Below are 21,445 nucleotides of genomic sequence, written 5' to 3'. Positions count from 1 at the left end.
CCTAGCCATAATCACACAGGAGCGAGCTTCAATGTCGTGTCCTCTCTCTATCTCTTGTCTAAATAAGTTGAAGCTCTGAGCATACGAAAGGAAGGAAGGAAGGAAGGAAGGAAGGAAGGAAGGAAGGAAGGAAGGAAGGAAGGAAGGAAGGAAGGGAGGGAGGAAGGAGAAAAGAAAAAGGAAATTATGACAACACACTACAGTATATACATATTGGTCTCTTCCATTTTTATACATTGGCCATTTTTTAGGCTCATCTACAAGGACATAAGAGCTAGAATCTTCACTTTCCAATAACTCCAGTTTCCCGTCACCTCATTCAAAGTAAACAAATTAAATTCTACAGCTTAGGAATTTGGTGTATTGCACCAAAGTAAAAGACTCTGGAGTACGGGGAAGGCTCAGGTCCTGGCCCATGATGGCAGAGAAGGACCTAGTGGGGGTTGAACTGTTATGTGGAAAACTGAGAAAGGTGACACATGTACAAACTACTGTGCTTTACTGTCGGCTGTAAACCATTAATCCCTCAATAAAGAAATTAAGAAGGAGGCAGGTAGTAGCGGAGCAGGTTAAGCGCATGTGGCAGAAAGCACAAGGGCCAGCAAGGATCCAGGTTCCAGCTCCCAGCTCCCCACCTGCAGGGAAGTTGCTTCACAGATGGTGAAGCAGATCTGCAGGTGTCGATCTTTCTATCCCCCTTTCTGTCTTCCTTTCCTCTCTCCATTTCTCTCTGTCCTATCCAATAACGAACGACATCAATAACAACAACTATAATTACAACAACAATGAACAAGGACAATAAAAGGGAAAATAAATAAATAAATATAAAAATTTTTTTAAAGAAAAAAAATTAAGAAAACAAAATTCTACAGCTTAGTGCTGCACACATCGTTGCAAGAACCCAGGTTCAAACCCCTTGAACCTGCAGGGGGAAAGCTTCATAAGTGCTAAAGCAGAGTGCTGCAGGCGTTTTTCTTTGCCCCTCTCTATCTCCCTCTTCCCTCTCAATTTTTGGCTCTATTCTATAAATAAATTAAAAAAATAAAATTATAAAATAAATTATTTTTGCCTTAATTCCTGTCACAGAGATCTAAAAGGGAAGGCCTATGAATAAAAAAATACTTTGGTGCAAATATATATGTATATATATTTAATTTTATTTATTTACTGTTAGGTGGAGACAGAGAAAAATTGAGAGGGGAGGAGGAGATAGAGAGGTATAGAGACAGAGAGACACCTGTAGCTCTACTTCACCACTGGTAAAGCTTTCTCCCTGCAGATGGGGGCCAGGGGCTTAAACCTGGATCCTTGCATGTTGGAGTGTGGGCGCTTAAGCAGGTGTGTTACCACCTGGCCCCCCGAGCAAGTTTAAATTAAAGCTGATTCTTCCTTTTCTATGGGAAAAAAATGACACAAGATTCCAAATCTGGAATTCTAAGAATATCATGCAAATAGTGAGATGTGGAAGAAAACCTACAGGTCTTTCCATCTACCCTGAAGAGTTCTGCTTCCATTTATCTGAAGACCACTGATCTCCTTGAGATGTTGATAGATATCACTCAAAGCAGTGGAATTGTACATTTCACAGAACTCTCTCCCTGGAAGGCAGAACTCCTTGGAATAGTATCACATTGGCTAGAAACCCTTAGTGTCAGCTGTGCAGTGCCCATCCAAGAAATAGCCTGTCCAGGACCAATATTGCCAAGAATAACACAGACAACCATGTTGGCATTTCACAAACTCTGAAGGCAGCCCAGAAATGAAGGTGTTCAGCCCATGACAGCAGAAAAAGACAAGTATCTCAACCAAACCATGTCTGGTTTACCTACCAAATACTTGAGTTTGTAGCCTACTACTAGCAAAGTGAAGAGTAATAGCTCAAGAAATAATAGATTACATGTTTGTAAAACTATCTCAAAACTCTTTTTTCTTCATTTTTTTTTATTGCTAGGGCTCAGTGCCAGCACTATGAACAAATCTACTGCTCCTGGTGGCCTTTTTTTTTTTTTTCTATTTTCATTAGAGAAGACAGAAGTTGAGAGGGAACAGGGAGATAGAGGGGGGCAAAAAAGACAAGACACCCGCAGATCTGCTTCACTGCTTGTGAAGCACTGTCCCTGCAGGTGGGAAGCAAGGGTTCAAACCTGGGTCCTTATGCATAATAATGTAGGCACTTAACCAGGTGTGCCACTGCCCCCTTTCTGTCTCTCTCTCCCTCTCCCTCTCTCTTCCTCCCTCTCTCCCTCTCCTTCCCTCCCTCCCCTTCACCAGGACCTTACATAAGTATGATTCCACTTTTCCTGACTTTTTCACTTTAAATAGACAGAGGAAATACCTCCCCTACCCTAGTGTTGTGGCAATTCCATATGATGCCAGGGCTTGAGCCCAGGCCTCATACATGACAACACACATGTCCTTCCAGGTGAGATATCTTCCAGCCCCCAAAGTTTCTGTAATTGGCCTTTCAAATGCCCTAGGTAATACAGAGATGTGAAATTATCATGGTCCCCTTTCTGGTATCTGTCCCTCAGTTTTTTGTTTTTTAAACATGAAAAGAGCTACCTGTGTGCAAGTAGCAAAAGATTTAAGTTTTGATAGGCACTGTTATGTGCTCCCATTAATTTTAGTGATTTATTACCAGACTATGTCTCAACTCAGACTTACAGTAATGCTGTGAATTGAACCTGGGAACTTTGGTGCCGCTAGCATAAAAGTATTTTTGCCTAGACCAAGTAGATTAGAAGCATCCAATAGCACAGCTATATACAAGATACTGGGTACTTTACAGCAAACCCTAACAAAAGGACTTTTCAAAGTTAACCCAATTACCAAACAATGTGATGATAACATTAACTATCGATTGTCTTTTTGAACCCTAAGACAGCAGGAACCTCACATCTCCACTATAGAGCCCCTACTTCCCCCAGTCCTGGAACCCTTGGATAGGGCCCACTTTCCCGTATGCCTCTCCCAATCCATATCAAATAATATTGCATCCGCCGATCACAACCTAACCAACACAACGATTGCTACCTCAACATGCTTCACCTCAGACTGTGTCCAGAGACTTCACGTGTGGAATGACAACCCTTCAGCTTCATTACTCAGGTGAGACCTTTCCTTTTATAGTACACTCTAATTTCATCTCAGGTGGTTCACTTTCTAACAAAGTCCCAAAACCTAGATATACACCAGTTTCTGTGAGAGAGAGCTTATGTTCACACGTATCCATAAACTATTGCAAAATATATACCTGAAAGCAGAAGTACACTAGAGTTTGCAGTGAGTACCTCCCTAACACTTCCTCTCCACTATTCCAAGCTTGGGATCCATGACTGCTCAACAAATTGTTTGGCTTCGTATGTTAACTCTCTTTTCAATCACCAGGTTCCAGATGCCACCAGGATGCTGGCCAGGCTTCCCTGGATTGAAGACCCCACCAATGTGTCCTGGAGCTCAGCTTCCCCAAAGACACACCCTACTAGGGAAAGAGAGGGGCAGACTGGGAGTATGGACCAACCAATCAACGCGCATGTTCAGCGGGGAAGCAATTACAGAAGCCAGACCTTCTACCTTCTGCAACCCTCAATGACCCTGGGTCCATGCTCCCAGAGGGATAGAGAATGGGAGAGCTATCAGGGGAGGGGGTGGGATATGGAGATTGGGTGGTGGGAATTGTGTGGAGTTGTACCCCTCCTACCCTATGGTTTTGTTAATTAATCCTTTCTTAAATAAAAAAAATTACAAAAAAAAATAAAAAGTATTTTTGCTCAACCATTATGCTATCTCCCCAGCCTGATTCTCTTAATGTAACAGAAGAAATTTCTGGTCGGGAGTCTGGCGGTATAGCAGCAAATTAAGCAGACGTGGCACAAAGCACAAGCACAGCGTAAGGATCCCAGTTCTAGCCCCGGGTCCCCGCCTGCAGGGGAGTCACTTCACAGGCAGTGAAGCAGGTTTGCAGGTGTCTATCTTTCTCTCCTCCCTGTCTTCCCCTCCTCTCTCCATTTCTCTCTGTCCTAACAATGATGATATTAATAACTACAACAATAAGCAACAAAGGCAACAAAAGGGAAAATAAATATTTTTTTTAAATCTTTAAAAAAAAAAAAGAAAATTCTGGTCATAATTTTCAAAATTCCTTTCCACATTTCTTGGTGATAATCTACCCACCTATACCCCTCCATAATTCCTCTGACTAGAAGAACACCTAATGTCAAAAAGATGCCATTCTTTTAAGAAGATAATTTCGGGACACTTGCACACTTTATAATTATTCCCTAAAATAGTAAGTGGTTTGGACACACTGAATTAGTAGTTTCGCTTATGAAGCTATTGGTGACTGAGGTAATGCAATTTCATAAGTGACCAACTTATATTCTAAAAACAGTTTTCTGATATGGATTAAAGTAGGAAACTATATTTCCATGAACTAGGCTGAGTTTTAAAAGTCAAATTTGCAGATATTTTATAGCAAGATCTAAGCTGAGAAGAAGACTGACACACCCTGGGGAAAATGTTAGATTCTGAAATCACAAGACCATCACGAGCGGTAGGATGAAATGAAGAAAGATCTGCAATGAGGAAATATCTAAATACCTTTTAAATGAGATTCGAAAAGGAAATGGAGGAGCAATGAGGTGTAAAGATAAGACAAAGGCAAACTTTGTCTTATCTCCAGATAAACAAGTAGACATCATTCACACCCAGCAAGCTACATGACACAGAGAGGCCATCAAGCCTCACAGGAGCAATGCTCCTACCTCACCCGTTAATTATAGGGGAAATCTAGTCCTTGTCTGCCATCCAGAGAGTTGAATTCCTAGTTTTCTGTCTCACTGCTCTAAGGAATCATTTATGCTGGCTCAAGCCACGGGAGACTAATAGATAGCCCCCACTCCATAAAGCCATCAGCCACATTCCTGTGTTTTGTTTCTATGAAGAGACTGGAAAAGGAAGCATAGATGCAAGGTTTTTTACATTAAAAAAAAAACTACCATTCACCAACGTCACCTACAAAAGCACATGTAAATCAAGTAAACCTGTATGTTTCTAAAGTGTTGTTCACCTTCATTGTTAGGCATATCTTTATCAGGAACATGGATGCAAAACTTCACGAAGTCGGCGGGGCGGGAGGGGGGTATCAAGCTTTAAGATACACTGTGACAAATCTGTGTGTAAGAACAAATCTGAGGAGTATCTACTTTCTTTTTTATTCTATTTTTAATTTTTTAATTATCTTTATTTATTGGATAGAGACAGTCAGAAATTTAAAAAAAGAAAGAAAAAGAATGTGGGTGCTCTACTGAGTACATCACTGCCTGGCCTCAGAGTTAAGACAATTTAAGGATGGTGCTGTAAGAAAACTCTGCTCTGTAAACTAGAACTTAGAAGTAAACCTGACAAAATTTATTTGGCAACAAACTACAAATATAAATGTTGTGATCCTCTGATACATTCAGGTTATTACTGTAATAAATACCATTCAGGAATAGGAAGTTCATCTCAGGAAAGAATATTTAACTCAGTTACTATAGAACACACCCAGAGACTTCTATAAAATGACATGAATCTGGACTATTCCATACTGAAGTCAACAACCACTATATTTATTTATTTTTGAGAGAGACAAACTGAGAGGGAGGGGAGATAGAAATGGAGAGAGACACCTGCAACATTGTTTCATCACTCATGATGATTCCCCCCGCATCTGCCCTGCAAGCAGTGACCTGGGGCTTGAACCTGAGTCCTTGGTGCATGGTAATGTGTGCACTCTGCCAGGTACGCCACAGCCTGGTCCCTATATCACAATTTCTTTAGCTATTTATCTGTTGGTGAACACTTGGGTTGCTCCCAAATTTTGGCTATTAGAAATAGTGCTACCATGAATATAGACATACACAAACTTCCTTGAATTAAGTGTTCTTTGAGTAGATGCCAAGGAGAGAAATTGCTCAATCATTGGGCAGGTCCTGTGCACAGAGGTTGTTGCTTCAAGTACAGAGGTATTTTTCTCAGCTACTTTTATCTACCCAAGGTTGCAGAATTCCATTTCCTTCCCTTTTCCATGCCTAGTCTCCATTCACCTTTTTTAATAAGTATTTTCAAAGAGAACCTCCTTAACTAAGTTACTAGTACCTTTAACTCAAGACATAAATTCTGTTAAGATAGTTCCAAGTATCAACTAACTGCGGTAACTGAAACTGAACAATTACGGTTTATATAAAAGTAAGGTACTAAGATACTGCAAATAAAAATTTGCAGCTACTAAAAGCTCAACCATTCTTTTTAAGCAGACAAGGAATTGAGTAGAAATAGTCAGCAATCACAGAGGGAAATTACAGGCACTTTATGCCATGCCTATTTTCGTGGACTCTAGTTAGCAGGTTTCTTTAAAGCTGTCTTTCATGTCCAAATACTGTCCCGTCCATCAGTTACAGTCACTTGCTGGCTCAATCACAAAAGCGCCTGTCATCTCTGGACAGGATCCTGACAGTTTCCAGAGCATCGGTTCTGTCACTAACACTTATTTCTTTTCAACCTACAGAAGACTATATTAATTTAACCAGGCTAGAGACATTCTTTTTCTGTTAAGATCAACCTTGATGCCAGACCCGTCCTCACTCTTGAGTTGTTCTGCAGGGTTCACTTCAAGGAGTCTCCACCTACTTACTTACTTAGTTGCTTAAGTCAGTGGCTCAGTATGTGCTAGCCAGGATCAAATGCGCAAAACACACACACACAACACACACACAACACACAACACACACAACACACAACACACACACCATACACACACACCATAACACAACACACACAACACACACACCACACATACACAACACAACACACACACACACCATACACACGCAACACACACACAACACACACAACACAACACACACAACACACACACAACACACACACAACACAACACACACACCATACACACACACCATAACACAACACACACAACACACACACACAACACAACACACACACCATACACACACACAACACACAACACAACACACACACAACACACACACCACAACACAACACACACACAACACACATACACCACACACACACACCACACACACAACACAACACACACACCATACACACACAACACACACACACCATATACACACACCTCCCCACACACACACACCACACACGCACCACACACACACACACCACACACACACCACACACACACACCACACACACACACACCACACACACACACACACCACACACACACACACCACACCACACACACCACACACACAACACACACACACACACAACACACACACAACACACACACACACTCTATACCTCAGTTGAAACTTTGGAGGTGAATTATTTTAGAGGTGTGCTTCTGCTAAATTATAACTGGCACATTCAGGTCAATTATTCTTCCTCTATCTATCCTGACATATTTACCTCTCAGGCAGTGAGAACTGCCACCTCTATCAGAACACCAACTCCTCAGAAAATACCTGTCAGCCTTAGCTGCCCATGTAGGGGCATGTCCCCAGCTTTCTCCTCCAAAAAGCCTGTACTCTGGTTTTCGTACGTGCATTTCCCATAGAAGTCATTAAAACTCAGACAGTGCTGAAGGTGAACTGTGGTTATGAGATACTACTGAACTATACAGAAATCACATAAGTAAACAAATTAATCTTTTTTTAAAAAAAAGAAGGATATACATTTTAATGGGGTTTGAGACACAAATAAGAACAAACACATCACGGCTCAACTCCTGCATAAGGTGATACCCTGGACTGACCCTGGGCCATCTGGCATGTAAGTACTGTACTCTGACTGAGCTAACTCACTGACCTATAGGCCTTTTTCAAAAAATAAAAATAAAAAACTAAAAGATGTTCTTTAAAAAAGAAAGAAAAGAAAAGCTGAATTTATAGGAGCACAACAACGTTCGCACGCTTAGACAGCTAGGCTGCAGAGTCAGAGGGACAAGGTAGAATCAAGTGGCCACATGGCTTCTGGGTCAATTCAAATTGAACTAGACCACTGAGCCCAGCTTTGAGTTCAGAATGGTGGAGTTGAAAACTAAAATACCATGAAAACTAGAGTAGAAACTAGGACCATGATATTAAGATTAAAAATTTAAGGGAGGGCTTATTTACACCATGACTTTGACAAGGAGTTTACCTCCCTAGTCTTACCAAATCTTAAGTCTAGAAATGCCTCTCTCTGCTCCAGCTTACTGGGAAGGGGGGGGGGGGATCCTCCACAGTGTCACAATCAGTTTCCATCATTTCAGGGGACAGAAGGGATCCTGTCCATAGTCACTCAGCACAAGCACTGTATACCACCCTTTAATAAGAATCTGTCTGGGGCAGTAGTGCAGTGGGTTAAACGTGCATGGTGCAAAGCAAAGGCCAGGCTAAGGATCCCAGTTGGAGCCCCCAGCTCTCCACCGGCAGGAGAGTCATTTCGCGGTGAAGCAGGTCTGCAGGTGTCTTTCTCTCCTCCCCTCTGTCTTCCCCTCCTCTCTCGATTTCTCTCTGTCCTAGCCAACAACAACAACAGCTATAACAATAATAACAACTACCACAAGGGCAACAACAAGGGCAACAAAATGGAAAAAATGGCCTCTGGGAACAGTGGATTTGTAGTGCAGGCACTGAGCCCCAATGATAAACCTGGAGGCAAAAAAAAAAGAATCTGTCTAGGCCTTGTAAATCTGAAGATGAACAAAAATAAAAGCATCCCTTCAATCCAAACACGAAGTCTCTCAGGGAAAATAGACATTAGACATCACAGGAATAATCGTGTAAACAAAATGCTATATTGGGGAGAAGTAGTAACTAGTTAAGGCCTTGGAAGTGGTAGCCAAGTCTTCTTAACCAAGAAAAAGGTGCCCACTCTTCCCAGAGAACTCAGGGAACATGTGATGATCCCAAGAACTGGCAAATATGAGTAAGAAACGAGACACGGTACACAGTTCAGACCACAATTATATAAGTGTTGCTGCTTTAAGCTACTCTCCCATAGTTGCTAACAGAAGATGGCAAAAGCAGTTTTTAAAAACTTCTTGTACCATTGACTTGGCTTCTCTGGTCCTCAGTTTCAAAACTGACTCTGACTTATTTTAATTTGATCTTCACCAAAGACTATCTTTTCCCTGGTGACCTTTATTTTACAGTTATGGACACTTTCATTTTATCCCTTCAACTTAACCCAACTGATCCCCCTCTCATAAAACTGCCAGAGGAGGGCGCCTGTAGATAGTGCACCGGGTTAAGTGCACATAGTATGAAACCCAAGGTCCGCAAAAGGATACCGATTCGAGCCCTCGGCTCCCCACCTGCAGGGGTCGGGGGTCGCTTCACAAACGGTGAAACAGGTCTGCAGGTGTATATCTTTCTCTTCCTCTCTCTACTGCTCTCTGTCCTGTCCAGCAACAGTAACTACAGCGACAATAGCAACGGGAAAAAGAAAGGATGCCCGCCAGGAGCAGTGGGTTCATAGTGCAGGCAAAGAGGTGATAACTACCAGAAGAGCCAGTACTTATAACAGATAATATGCTATAAACGATCAACATGTATAAAAAGTGAGTTGTGGGGGTCGGGCGGGCGCAGTGGGTTAAGCGCACATGGCGAGAAGTGCAAGGACCTGCAGTAGGATCCCCATTCGAGCCCCGGCTTCCCAACTGCAGAGGTTCACTTCACATGCAGTGAAGCAGGTCTGCAGATGTCTATCTTTCTCTCCCCCTCTGTCTACCTCTCCTCTCTTGATTTCCCTCTGTCCTATCCAACAACAGCAGCAGCAATGGTAACAATAACAAGGGCAACAAAATGGGAAGAATGGCCTCCAGGAGCGGTGGATTCGTAGTGCAGGCACTGAGCCCCAGCAATGACCCTGGAGGCAAAAAAATTAAATTAAATTAAATTAAATTAAATTAAATTAAATTAATAAAATAAAATAATAAAATAGACACTTTGGGGTCTAAAACACCTTTCACAAAACACCAGCTGTTGGTGCACCCAATTGAGCACGTATATTACAAAATGCAAGAACCTGGTTCAAGCCCCCCCCCCATTCCCACCTGCAGGGGGGGTGTTTCACAAGCAGTGAATCGAGACTGCAGGTGTCTCACTTTCTCTCTCCCTCTTTATCTCCCCTCCACCTCTTAATGTCTCTCTGTCCAATTTAGTAAAAAGGAAACAACAACTATATATATATATATATATATATATATATATATATATATATATATATATATGTATATATATATATGGCTACCAGAAGCAGAAGATTCCTCATGCAGGCACTGAGATCCACCAGTAACCCCAGTAGCAATAAAATAAAGACAATAAAATATAATAAAATGGGACTGAGCAGTGGCGCAACTGAGTAAGCAAACACATTACTATACACAAGAGCCCAGGTTCAGGCTCCTGCTCTCTACCTGCAGGGAGGAAGCTTCATGAGTCTTGAAGCAAGTACTGCAGGTATCTCTGTTTCTCCATCTGTCCCTCTCCCCCCCTTCTCAATTTCTTTCTGTTCTATCAAATAAAGAAAAGAAAAGAAAAGAAAAGAAAAGAAAAGAAAAGAAAAGAAAAGAAAAGAAAAGAAAAGAAAAGAAAAAAACGGTTGCCAGGAGTGGTGGATTCATCATTCAGTCACCAAGCCTGAGCACTAACTCCAATGACAATAAAAATATATACTGATAATAATACGCCTTTGACCTTCATAGACTTTAAAGAGATTAGAAAGGCTGATGATAATATTCTAATATTATCTAATATTAGTTCTAATATTGTTATTCACACAAGCCAAGACCAGAGGTTGTTAGATTAAAAATAAGAAGGGGGCCAGGTGACAGTATGCCCAATTAAGCTCACATAATACTAAGTGCAAGGACCCACACAAGGATCCGGGTTTGAGCCCCCACTCCACATCTTCAGGGGGGAAGCTTCACAAGTGGCGAAGCAGGTCTGCAGGGGTCTGTGTTTCTCTCCCCCTCCTTATCTGCCCCTCCTCTCTCAATTTCTCTCAGTCCTATTCAATAAAATGGAAAAATAGCCACCAGGAGCAGTGGTGCCTGCACCGAGCACCAACGATAGCTCTGGAGGCAAAAAGAAGAGAAAAGAAAAAGAAAAAGAGAAGAGGAGATGCTATTCAATGGGTGTCTTTAGCAGTTATCAGCTATATCCTTGTAATTGACTAGACTCAGAATTACCTCAGCTCAGAACAGCTACAAAACATAAATAGTCCTATGGCAAGAAGTAATAATGAAGAATCTGAGGTTGGGGGGCAGGCAGTGGCGCACCTGGTTAAGCACACACATTACAGTGCACAAGGACCCAGGTTCGAGCCTCTGGTCCCCACCTGCAAGGGGAGAGCTTCACTAGCAGTAAAGCAGGTCTGCAGGTGTCTCTCTGTCTCTCTCCCTCTCTATCTCCCCCACCCCTCTCAATCTCTGGCTATCTCTATCCAATAAATAAAGATAATAAAAAAAAAGAATTTGAGGTTGAAAACTTTGTACAAAATTTTCTATCCTTCTAGTGTTAAGATTATAAAGTACACATGATCTACATTTTTTACTTAAAAGATTAATTATTCTCTAATCACATAAAAAATAAATAATCCAATTTATCAGATTCTACAGGATCCCCTTACAGTTCTAGGAGGTATGGTTATATATGCATTATGTGTTTTAATTGAGGTGTCTAAATATAATAACTGGTAAAATGCAATTTCTTTGCTTTGTTATATAGTTCTCAAAATCTTAGTGATAGGGAAAAATAATTGGAAAATTATGCTGATGCATAAATTAAAAATGCAAGTATTTATTTTCTTACAAAAGTATCAGTGCATCACAAGAGCTCATCATTGAAAATACAAAACCCTCTACATTACCATCTGACTTCAAAAATAAATACACATAACCCAAAAATAATGGTTGGCTCTGTGTTATTTTGTGCTCGTATTGAAAATGTGATGGTTTCAACTAAAGGAAAAAGAAGACCTATTTTCCAAACTAATATATATGAATGCAATTATACTCAAAATGTCTTATTTGGAATCATTACATTTTGCATAACAATGCCAGTCATCCGCAGTTGCCAAGACTCCTTCACCACTGACAATGGTGGGTATCAAGCATAATAGGACCAGACGCAGCAAACAAATTAAAATGTGTGTCTTTGTCAAATAATACTGTTTCATGGAGTGCAAGTGACATAGCAATTAATGTCTGTGAACAGCTGGTTTTAAAGATTAAAGAAAGTGATTATTTTGCCCTGCGAATGGACAGATCCACCTAAATGTGCTGAGATGTTGACATTTTAAGGTACATTTCTGTGAAGATACTATGGGTGACAGCATCCTGCTCAGAAAAAAATAATAATAACCCAGTCTTAACAACAAAAGATTATTTCAAAAGGTAACCCAGAATTGCAAGGATGAACTAGGAACTGTGCATTGCTCTTCATACAATCAGAATCAAATCAGAATCACCTCAGGTTTATCAAGGCAGAAATTCATTGGTTTAAAAAGGAAAATACAAAATAATAAACAAAATAAAGAAAAAGAATAATAGAGATTCTGGGGGATAATGTGGTGGCGGAGGAGTCACTTTAAAACAAGGCAGAAGACTGATAAAAAAAAAAAAAAAAAAGAAAAAGAAGAGAGATTCTTCTGAGGTTCAGGGCTGCAGTGATGGAGGTGGCGGCCAGTATAAACTGAGAAGTGATGTTTTTTATAGTCCGCAAAGGATAAACCACAGCCAGTGAGTGTCACTCTACCACCTCCAGAGCCGTTTATCGAGGAATACACAGAGGACAATATTCTAGAAGGTCTATTTTCCAAGCCTTCACCTCCAGTAGGAGACAGTCACATAATTTTTGGCTCCCAGGTGCAATGTGATGATCTCCTCATTCATCTATAGAAACTCAGAGCATTAAAAAGGTTTCACCCTATGTAATTTGATCATAAGAGAGAACTTAAAAATCCCAGTATCTCCCTCCCTCCCTCCCTCTCCTCCTCTCTCTCTCCCTCTCTCTCTCTCTCTCTCTCTCTCTCTCTCTCTCTCTATATATATATATATATATATATATATATATATATATAAAATTCTTGGACCTCTTAGATAACTTGACAAGGAGTTCTGAGAAAATAAAGTGAGAAGTTAGAAAATCTTAAGCTGGGGCCAGATGGTAGTGCACCTGGTTGAGTGCACATGTTACAGTACACAAGGACCCGGGTTCGAGCCCCCAGTCCCCACAGCAGAGGAAAAGTTTCACGAGTGGTGAAGCAAGGCTACAGGTATCTCTCTGTCTTTCTTCCTCTCTGTCTCCCCCTTCCTTTCAATTTCTGGCTGTCTATAGCCAATAAAAATTAAAAATAATTTAAAAATTTTTTAAAAGAAGACCTTAAGCTGCTTTCTGTACATCTGCATCATCACATAAACGAATACCAAGCCCGCCAAGCAAGAGAGACTTGGAGAGTCCCAATGGAGGTAGAGAAATGCCAACCAAGTCCAATGACTTCAGAATCTGGAATGAGTCGCTCAGAGGATTCAAAATTGTCTGAATTTCTTGACCCGATGATTTGTTGTATTCAGAGTCAGGGATGAAAGTAAAAACTGAGCCAGTGCATGCTGATGATAGCAACAACTGTACTGAACAGAATGAACAAGAAAGAGAAAATTCATGGCATAGGAGAGACCAGATTATAAAGTAAGATGCTACTTTATTGGTGAAATCAAGGGAAGACTATAAAGGACTTTTTTTCTTGTTTTCCTTTTTTTAGTTTCAGTACATTATGTCATATATTAATTCATTTGCACTTGAAGAATCTTAAAAGAGACATATCTAGAAGTCATTTAAATTACTTTAGTCTTGGGCAGTACCAATTATGAGATGCTACAAGAAGCAAAATTACTTCCTGGCCAGTGTAGGCAAATGAGTATGCCTACATTAAAAGTGACCACCTTAAACAACAAAGTATGCACTGTTATACGGAACATTTCTGTTTTTGGAGTTGCAGTAAAACACTGGCAATTCCTTCAGTAATAATAAGCTTTCATTTTGAAAACTAGATTGGTCATTTGCTTAAAGAATGATAGAGAATATCAAGTGGTATAAGTGTAAAAAAAAAAATACAGATTCTTCCTAGATAACACTATTGCTAAAAATGCTGTTTGTCTTATTCCTGTAATAGTAGTCTTGATGAAAAAAGAGAAGGAAATATTTACATGTATTTGAGGACTATGACCCATTTTATATAGAGTGTTCTTCAAGATAACTGTACTGTCAGTAAAGTCCAGTCATTTTTATTCATGTTCCATGTATACCCAAAGCACTAGCATCAGCTTCTCTCCAAATCAAAGTGTCTCCAGGTGGAGGGTTCTTTTTAGTGTAACCTTGGTGGTGAATGCAATGAGTTGTGCACACACAGATGATAAGATAGATATAGATGCATGGATATAAAAGACAGGGTGCAAGTATTGGATTGTCAGAAAAGTCATGACATATATTTTCTCTGTTTTATGCAAAAATGTATCATGACTTTTCTGACAATTCAATACTATAATTATACATTGTAATCCAATGTTAAATCAGTAAAATTTATTTTCTAGAGGGTCAAAAAAAAACCATTTCCAATAGCCCAGTGTCACGATGAGTTTTAGTGACCAAACCCAGCATAAAGAGCCTTGACATGCCAAAAAGATGTGTCCCGTGAACTGTCAGATTTTAAGATCATTCAAACACAAAAACATAAAACTGACAAGGGACCATGTTTTAAAGCATACTTTTCACATAGTAACAACAATCTGGCCACTGTAAAACACCTACATCTCAGGAAATGGGATCAATTAATATGTGTAGCAAATATCTAGTGAGTTCTTTGTTTTATTACCTCCAAATACTAGGGTTGTTTTTTTTTTCTGTGCCTCTACCTCCCATTCATACTTCAGCATATCTTTAAGCTTCACATACAGTCCATACAAAAATGTTAAACTTGCCAATGTAAAAATCACTTTATTCAGTACACACACCATTTATAAAAGGCATTTAGACCTATTTATTTCTTGGGGGGGGGGCTGGGTGGGGAGAGTCCAAAGCACCACTCAGCTCTGGCATACGCAGTGCCCAGGAGAGATTCCAGGGCTGTTACACACACACCCTACACTCTACCACTGAGTCGCCTCTCCAGTCACTACAGCTTTTTTTTCCTCTTTTTTGAAATTTTTGTTTACTTATTAGAAAGATACAGACAGAAATTGAGAATGGAGGGGGTGAAAAAGAGGGAAAGAAACAGAGAGACACCTGCAGCCTCGCTTCACCACTCATGAAGCTTTCCCCCTGCAGGTGGGGACCAGTGGCTTGAACCTGGGTCCTTGTGCACTGTAATATGTGTGCTCAACCAGGTGCACCATCACCTGGCACTTTTTTTAATAAATAGTTTTTATTAGTGACTTAACATTGGCTTACAAAATCACAAAATATCAGGGCTCTGTTTTCACACCCATCTCTGTGCCTGTACAGCTCTGCACCCACCACCAAGTTCTGTGCCCGTCTGTCTAGTAAATACAGTAGTTTTCATCAAGTCTAAGAGATTTACTTTTTTTTTTAAGTTCATTTGTAGAAGCATTTATTTAAAAAGAAGTAGTGAGGGGGACAGATGATAGCGCAGCGGGTTAAACACACATGGCACAGACTGGCTCAAGGATCCCGTTTCAGGGGAGAAGGCTCCCCCTTCTCTATCTTCCCCTCCTCTCTCGATTTCTCTCTGTCCTACCCAACAGCAACAACACTGGAAAAAAATATGGCTGCCAGGAGCAGTGGATTCATAGTGCAGGCACCCAGACCCAGTGATAACCCTGGAAGCAAAAAAAAATAAAAATACTATAGCTTTAAAAGGGTGAGCTAATAACACACTGAAGAATTGGGTAACGTGAAGAATGAACCAGATAATCTCGGGGGGGGGGGGTGTTTCAATTCTTACTGCTATGATTTTTTTAAATAGTGAATATGACTCATCTCTTTAATCTTTTTAACTTTATTTATCTTTAGATATGGTAGAGACCAAAGTACTTCCCAGCTCTGGCATATGGTGGTGCTGAATATCAAACCTCTGGGATCTTACACATGAAAGTCTGCTGAGTTACCACATTTTTAACTGTGTATGTTAGCAAGCTTTCTTCATTCTAAAAAGAATTGATGAGGCATGAACTATGTACCAGCCATTGCCCAGACTCCAGAAAATACAAGTTAGGTGAACAGACCTCGGTTTAAGTCCCTTGCAGGGGGAAGCTTCACAAAGCAGTGAAGCAGTGCTACAAGTGTATCTCTTTCTCCCTCCTTCTCTATCTTGCTCTTCCTTCAATTTCTCTATCTAGGAGCCAAAGGTAGTTAATAAGATTAAGGTAACCATCTGGGAGATAGAAATTGAGCTAGCAAAATAACTCACTTGAATAGTGTGCCTGTTTTGTCATGCATGTAACCAAAGTTCCAGTCAGAAATCCATTGCATTGGAGCGGTCTTTGATGTTACAGTTAGTCAGCCTCTCTCTCTTTCTCTCTATCTCTCCCTCCCTTTCTCTCTCTCTCCCTCTCCTCTCTCCTCTCTCTTTTCTCTTCTCCTCTTTTCATGAGAAAAAGCTCAGAGCAATGAAGCCCCAGTAACCAAAAAATAAATTTTTTAAAAAAATTTAAAAAACATATATATAGGGAGTCAGGTGGTAGCGCAGCAGGCACATGGCGCAAAGCACAAGGACCAGTGCAAAGCACAAGGACCAGCATAAAGATCCTGGTTCCAGCCTCCGGCTCCCCACCTGCAGAAGAGTCGCTTCACAAGTGGTGAAGCAGGTCTGCAGGTGTCTCTCTTTCTCTCCCACTCTCTGTCTTCCCCTCCTCTCTCCATTTCTCTCTGTCCTATCCAACAATGACGACATCAATAACTAAACAATAAAAAAAAGGGGGAGCTAGAAGGAATTATGTTAAGTGAGCTAAGTCAGAAAGATAAAGACAAGTATGGGATGATCCCACTCATAAACAGAAGTTGAGAAAGAAGAACAGAAAGAGAAACTCAAAGCAGGATTTGACTGAATTTGGAGTAGGGCACCAAAGTAATGATCTCTGGGTAGAGGGTGAAGGCGGAAGTTAGGCTTTGCTGGCGGTTGGGGGTGGGGGGTGGTATGGGACAAGTCTTTTGGTGGTGGGAATGATGTCTATGTACACTCCTATTAATTTGTAGTCATATAAATCACTATTTAAGTAATATGAGAGGGGAAAAATTGAATGACTGTCTCAGAATTTTTAATGCACAGACCATAGGCTGAGTCTTTGATATGTTGACTCTCTTAAAAGCTTAGACCAGGGAGAACAGAAGCAACCGGTGGCACAGTTATATACAAATAATGTCAAAGGACATAAACTATGGTGATGTTGTGTATGATACAGCAAATCCCAACAAAGGGATTTTTCATAATTAACACAATTGCCAAATTTACAGCAATACCTATCTATTGCCTTCTTAAACCCTAACACAGCAGGAACCTCCTGCTTCCTCTATAGTGCCTATATTTACCTCAGTTCTGGAACCTCCAGAGTGGGGCTCACTTCCCTGCATGCTTCTCTCAATTCATACCAAATATATTGCATCTGCCAATCCCAACCTAATCAATGCAATGAGTACCACCTCAGCATGCTTCACTTAAAACTGTGTCCAGAGACATCAGGTGTGGAATGTCAACCCTTCACCCTCATTACTCGGGAGAAACCTTTCTTTCATAGTATTCTCAAATTCCATTCCAGGTGGTTCACTGCCTAACAAAGTCCCAAAACCTAGATATAGAACTGGTCCCATGAAATAGAGCATATGTTCACATCTATCCATAAATTAGGTCAAAATATATACCTGAAAGCGAAAGTACACTGTTGGTATGCATGAGACCCCTTCTGTTTCATTTGGTTTAAATCTCCCCTGCTTAACACTATTCTATTTACATAACCACTTCATTCTATTTACATAACCACTGTTAACAAGTTCCACCCTCCCTCCAGGGCATTTGTGGTTCAGTGATAGGATTCTCGCCTAATCTGCCCCCTCTTTGTCACACTCTGATTTTCACCAGTCACTTTTCTCTCCACCCTCTCTATGTCACATCCTGTTTCCACCCTACTTGGCAAGTATATATAAAGACAGCATTGTGAGTTGTACTGTACTGTACTTTGAGTTTAGCTTAGCTCATCTTAGATTGTGCTGCGTCCTGCATGAATAAAGAGATACTGCCTACAGCTCAACCATGAGTCCCTGGTCGTCTGTTACCCGCCCGTGAAGCCAGCCCAGCGAAAACAACATAACCCATTGAAAACAACAGTACACAATAGTCAACATTGAGTCAGTATAAAGTTCATAATGAAATAGTGTCTACTCAGAAATAGATACCCTCCCCACCTACTTCCTATTACACTTCCCTCAGTCACTCCAAAGCTAACCTTATCAAAGTAAGGACTGCAAAAGCTGAATAAGGGCAAGATACTGGCAGACTTTAACTATGACTCTTTAGTCACTATCAGGTCACCCCATCAGCTGGGGCCTTAATTGGGGAGTCCTGAGATTCCCAAACAGATATGATGGGCTTAGACCTCAAATAAATCCCTCTCTCCAATGTTACCAGTCATCTCTATCAGGAACAACAAAATAGACCCCTTTGTGGGCCCCCATAGGACCTTGCCCTCAACTTGGATCAGCAACAGTAGAGAAAGTTCCATCTTCCAAAGGGAGGCTGGACAACATACTCTATGCTACACCTGAGGAAGATGGATCCAGATATTGGGGCAGCTTGGAATGTTCCGACTCATGACCACAGAATGTGAGCTCAGATCTACAGGGATGCAGAGGTCACATAGGCTCCCAAGCTGAATATGGGCTCCAGATCAGATCAAATTGATAGGGTTTACACTCAACAATATATATAACCCTTTCCCATATTTGGGAGTTACTCTCTTCCCTGATCCAGCTTTCTGGTTCTTTTTCCAGCCATGACATCACCTCCCTAGACAATAACTTGGATCCACCTGCATATCAGATTTCATGCTCATGGAAAATAAAAATACAAAAAAGTAGCATAGCTACAGGTCCTTTGGAATTTAACTAAAATATGCTTACTAGCTATCTACAAAAGGGAGGACCCTGCCCCCAACTCTTCATCTGCATTATTACAGCCTTTAGGGTCATGACTGGTCAACAATTTGTTTGGCTTTGTATGTTAACTCTCTTTTCAGTCACCAGGTTTCAGATGCTAGCATGATGCCAACCAGACTTTCCTGGACAGACAACCCCACCAATGTGTCCTGGAGCTCTGCTTCCCCAGAGCCCCGCCCCACTAGGGAAAGAGAGAGGCAGGTTGGGAGTAAAGATAGACCTGTCAACACCCATGTTCAGCAAGGAAGCAATTACAGAAGCCAGACCTTCCACCTTCTGCACCCCCACAATGACCTTGGTTTCATACTCCCAGTAGATTAAGCGGATTAAGGAGCAAGAAAGCTATCAGGGGTGTGGGTGGTGGTGCACCTGGTTGAGTGTTCATGTTGCAATATGCAAGGACCCAGGTTCAAGTCCCTGGTCCCCACCTGCAGGGGGAAAGCTTTGCAAGTGGTAAAGCAGGATTGCAGGTGTCTCTCTGTCTCTTTCCCTCTCTGTCTCTCCCTTCCACTTGATTTCTGACTGTCTCTATCCAATAAATAAATAAAGATAATTAAAAAAAAAGAAAAGAAAGCTATCAGGGGAAGGGAGGGGTTGGGATATGGAATTCTGGTGGGAACTGTGTAGAGTTATATCCCTCTTATCCTATGGTTTTGTCAATGCTTCCTTTTTATAAATAAAAAATTAAATAAATAAATAAATAAAACAAGGGCAACCAATGGGAACAAATAAATATTAGTATATAGATATATGTATGTATGTATACACACACACACACACATATGTAGAGAAAGACCAGGTGCGAGACCTGGTTGGGTGCAGACATCACAGTGCAAGGGGACCTAGTTTCAAGCTCTGGTCTCCACCTGCACAGAGGAAGCTTCACCAACAGGGAAGCAGTGCTGCTGCTGTCGCTCTCTCCCTTTTTATCTTCCCCTTCCCTCTCAATTTCTAAGCAAAATAAACATATGCATTTTAGAGAAAGTAACTGAAGGGCATAAACAGCTTTCAAGCTTGAGGTTCGAAGGTCCCAAACTGAATCTCACCATAGGCCAGAGAGGAGCGGTACTCCGGTAAAGAAATAAACACCTGAAGACAGACTTGCCAACTGGACTAGATAAGGTGATGAGGATTATAGTTAAATCATAAATAGTTGTTATGCTTCTGATTTTATTAAGAGCAAAATAGAGGGGGCAGTAGTGGTGCACCCTGTTGAGCACACCCATCATCATGCTCAAGGAGCCTAGTTTGAACCCTGGGTCCCTACTTGCAAGGGGGACACTTCACTTCATAAGCAATGAAGCAGGTCTACAAGTGTCAGTCTCTCTCCCTCTCTCTCCTTCTCTCCCTCTCTTCTTTCTCCTCTCTTTTCTCTCTCTCTCTCTCTCTCTCCCTCTCTCTCTCTCCCTCCCTCCCTCCCTCCCTCTCTCCCCCTCAGTTTCTCTTTGTGCTATAAAATAAAATGAATAAGAGAAAGGAAGGAAGGAAGGAAGAAGGAAGGAAGGAAGGAAAGAAAGAAAGAAAGAAAGAAAGAAAGAAAGAAAGAAAGAAAGAAGAAAGAAAGAAAGAGAAAGGAAGGAAGGGAAAGAAAGAAAGAGAGAGAGAAAGAAAGAAGGAGATGGATGGAAAGGAGGAAGGAAAAATGGGAAGGGAAGGGAAGGGAAGGGAAGGGAAGGGAAGGGAAAGGACTGAGGGAGACAAGAAAGAAAAAAAAATGACCCGGAAGCAGTGGATTCATAGTGTTGTCAAGGAGCCCCAGTGGCAATCCTGGTGGTCAAAAAAAAGTAGTAAAAATTAAAATAAAACAAACTAACAAAAAGCTTTTTTATGTCATAAGAAACATCAAGGAAGGAAATAGAAAAGAACAGTAAGATGCATATGGAAAAGATTCTTATTAAAAGACAGTATTGGCTGAAAATGCAAGTATGATTCAAAAAGGGGAAATAATGTCAACTATTAATGCTATCCCTCAGATTCTAGGTACATGGGACTCACCACTAAGATGAATATTAGCATCTGAGACTTGACCTACTGGTATCTGGAAGATTTGAGTGCAAGTATTAAGGGAATGAAGGGATTTGAACTTGTAAATTGAAACTGAGTATATTCTTTGATATGCAAGTCAAAAAAATTACAAACTATCCATCAAGTATCTTATTCGCACTGTCACATTACATATCGCTGACTGTGAAGAGTCTAGGCAGGAATGTTCTTTTACCATCTTAGTGCCACAGGAGCTGCTTGTTGTT

Source organism: Erinaceus europaeus, chromosome 1 (genome assembly GCF_950295315.1).
Source record: "Erinaceus europaeus chromosome 1, mEriEur2.1, whole genome shotgun sequence".
NCBI lineage: Eukaryota > Metazoa > Chordata > Mammalia > Eulipotyphla > Erinaceidae > Erinaceus > Erinaceus europaeus.
The sequence above is the reverse complement of the archived record's forward strand: the minus strand, read 5'-3'. Positions refer to the sequence as shown.